Consider the following 3762-nt stretch of genomic DNA (forward strand, 5'->3'; position numbering starts at 1 on the left):
CGTGTACAGCCGCTGTACCAGACACTAAACTTTTATCTCGAGTTTGTTAGGTCTTTGTAAGGTATGAGTTGAATTTCTGATTTTAATATGAAATTGTATTTGTTTCTTCTGCTGTAGCAGGTATTTTGATGGCGTAAAGTCATTACTAAACGAAAATTAAATGTATATTTGTAGTGTTTCAGATAAGAATTATGGCCGGGACGCTGGTTCGAGTCCTCCTTGTGACTCTGCTGTTGGTGAGTGACGCTTTCTGCAGACAGGCGTTTTGGAGGAAGCGAAGAAGCCCGACCAATAAAATGGCAGACCCAGGGCGTCTGACAAAGCTTACTTCTGGAGGAGATCAAACGGAAAACTCTGCCCGAGGAAAGCGGGATCTAACATATCGATATAATTCGGTAAGATTCTCATTTATAAATAAATATAAAATTAATTATGTTCTCGATGTGTACCCGGTTAACCGTCGAACAAACTGCTACTTGGTTGTTCGGATTTGATGCATTTATTAGGAACATAATTAATTATTATTTTCTTTCATCAAGGACCTTGATCTGTACTGGTTCGTGGTTTTATTTGCTTTTAAATTGAAAAAAAGTTAAGATGACAAATAGTGATCAATTTCATAAATCTGGTAAACAATACAAATCGTAAACAGAAAAAAGAGACACTGGAGGTGTGATCAAGTGCAGAGGAGGAGTAAGCATCAGTTTAAATTTTGCTCGTACTTAGAACATGCACTTGCGTACCGAATCAGTTGGGAGATATAAACTCTATATGCATGTGAGTGTGGAATATTACTAGATAAATAGGGAAAGTTGACGATGCAAAAGCTGCTATTGTCAACTTATTCATAATCAGTTAGATCTCCATTTTCTTCTATAGTCAGTAAAACATCCAAATATGAAACAGATTTGTCAGACTTGAGGTATCTTTCTATTGCAAATTCACTAGGATATATCAACTCGACATATGAATGAAAATAATTATTCTGTTAATTGAAAAAAAGGTCGTAGATATATCTAAACGTTGAATCGAAGGCCGAGCTAAAGTTTTCTTCTCATGTTGTAGTTTTTGGATACTAGTAGATTCTGCTTCATAAGAACATAATAATAGGTTGGTGGGAAAGTAGCACGATCAGTGTTCATCGTAATTATAGAGTTCAGAATATTTATCTCCATTCCTACATAGATATAGTCAATGAGAAATTCCAGCATCATTATAATACCAACTTGAGTACTTGTGTGTAGAATCAGACTGATTTTTGACAAAGTCATTTTGTAATTGACCAATCACAAGACATGATAATTTCCTAGTTCCATTTTTATTGAAGGAATCTTCAATGTCAAAAGAAAAAAAAGAAAGAAAAAAGAAGAAAAAAATCCTGGTCTTGAATTTTTGTGAGGGATTTCTGTATAAAATGTATAAAGTCAGACGTTTTGATGCTGTTGGTTTTGGAAAATTTGACGCTTTCAATTTCTAGTTGTTCTTTGGGGTGTTGACAATGCACTTTTAATATTCATGTTTGCCAGGCCCAAGATAAGGAGTACATGTACTTAGAGAAAAAAAACCAATCCAAGTAACCGGGTACTTGATCGGAAAAATAAGCATTTAATCTTCTGATTTTGACAACAGTTTTATGAACTATAAATACATATTATATAATTTGACTGATGAAGACAATAGCTAATTATTTATAATTCTTTCTTAATAAGAGTAGAATGTAATTTCAGTTATTTAGTAAAGGGATAGGTTTTTTTAAAGAAGATTTTTAAATATCGTTCTAACATTTTTTTTAAAAATTTCCGTCTTAATTGTTTAAGACACGATACAGCTTTGTTTGGTTTTACAGAAAGGCGAGGTGTACCACAATTATTACTACAGAAGAACAGATGCTCCACCTCCAGTCATTCCATAAGCATTGAACAAATTCTAAATACATTTATAAATATACTGTTAAAATTTTGTCCGAGTTATTTTTACTTATGGTACTAGGATTTCTCCTATTTTTAAATCTATGTCAAATATAAATCTCTAATAAGAAAGCAATACACAGAAGGTGTGCTTGAAATAATAAATTTGTGGTGAAAAGAAAACTATGAGCGTTTCCTTGCTGTGAATAACAAAGAAAAAAGACTAGATGTGTCGTAACGCCACGAATGCCCCAAAATTTCAAATTGTAAATTGCACATTTGTAGTCGAGATAATGATTAGAAATTGTGAATATTTAAATCTTCTCCGAGTCAAGGAGTATAATTGTCAAAAATCATCGAACTTGACCTGTCTTTTCTGGTGAAATACCTGCAGCTGCAATTTCAACCATAAAGATACATCCCTATACAAAAGTTCAAGTTAGAGACCGGAAACTGAAAATTTCTGATTTTTTCCAAGTTCAAGAGGGATAATTCTGTCAAAAATCATCGGACCAGGACCAAATTCGAACTTGACCAGTATTTTCTGGTAAAATATCTGCATCTGCAATTTCAACCTTATACGTATACATCCCTACAAAAGTTAGAGAGCAGAAGCTGAAATTTTCTTCTTTTTTTTTTCTAAGTTCAAGAACGTAAAACAACAAACAATCAATCAATCCAAGTTCAAGAGGGATTACTCTGTCAAAAATCATCGGACCTTGACCAAATTCGAACTTGACCTGCGTATTCCTATGACGTATCCATATGTCAAATAGTTGAATGTGTGCAAGTGTTGTCGAGATAACCATCATAATGAACGGAAAATCAATGACGACGGTATGACGGAAAAGGGTAACACTGTATGCCCCCGGCCATTTTATGGCAGGGGCATAAAAAAGTAATGTCAGACTGTAGCAGCTAGAATTGAGGCCTGGTGATGAGCAGCTATTCCAGAGAAAAGCTTTTCAGCCAAAGGAAGCCAAATTACTCATTGCTCATTGAGAAGCTCCTGATGAATCCTTTGGATGATATTCCGTGCCAATTTCTTGGCATTTTTTATATAGTGTATATGATCTTCAAATAACTCTCTTTTAAAGGAATTCTTTAAATTCTTACGAAATTCCCAGTTAGTGAAACTTCTTCACAATCTAGACGATAATTAATCTGTTACAATACTGCATACTTTGATATACACTGGTCCTTCATAACAATTTCACTTTTAATTCTGTGGAAATCTACGTAAATCAACAACAATCTATTAATTCTTCTATTCCTTTAATGTGAACTGCTTTTGCTAGCTACAAACGACTGGGGAAACATAAAAAATTATAGACACTACAAAAAGGACAATTTTCTTTCAACAATGTACAAATAATTTAAGACATATACTTAATCTGCAATGATTTGCATGTTCAATATCAGTTATTCCGAGTTGACATAAAATATAGAGGATTGAATTCCATGCTCTGATGTAATTTTTATAATCAATTCTTGGAGAGAAAAGAATCACCTTGTAATACAGTGTAAAAGCAGGGACCTATGGTAAAAGGAATGTAGAGGAAAAAAATAAGTCTTAGTGTACAATAGAAATGTCTCTAAAATTAACAGTTATCTACGCAACATATATAAATTAATATGGATACATGATACATAATGCTGTACATTCTCTCATATTGTAATTTTTAATATTTTGTTCAATTTTGTGACTTGTGTATATTCCAGGTCTAAAACATTTTTGTGGAGGTTACTTTATATAAGTTTATAATTTTATAAAACAATCTATTCCCATTTTGAATTGCATTATTAAATGACTTTAAGATTACAGCACTAAGAATAATGAATTACACCACAACAA

General features: G+C 32.8%; 1 long non-coding RNA gene across 1 annotated transcript; it reads left to right on the forward strand.

The window, feature by feature from the left end:
* Nucleotides 1–1959, forward strand: LOC133172151 (uncharacterized). The gene is made up of 3 exons (XR_009718907.1): nucleotides 1–61; nucleotides 175–395; nucleotides 1847–1959. It is a non-coding gene; the product is annotated as an uncharacterized LOC133172151 (long non-coding RNA).
* The last annotated feature ends 1803 nt before the right edge of the window (nucleotides 1960–3762 follow it).

This window comes from Saccostrea echinata, unplaced genomic scaffold, assembly GCF_033153115.1.
Source record: "Saccostrea echinata isolate AGI-Se365-2 ecotype Australia unplaced genomic scaffold, CSIRO_AGI_Sech_v1 ptg000054l, whole genome shotgun sequence".
In the NCBI taxonomy this organism is placed as follows: Eukaryota; Metazoa; Mollusca; class Bivalvia; order Ostreida; family Ostreidae; genus Saccostrea; species Saccostrea echinata.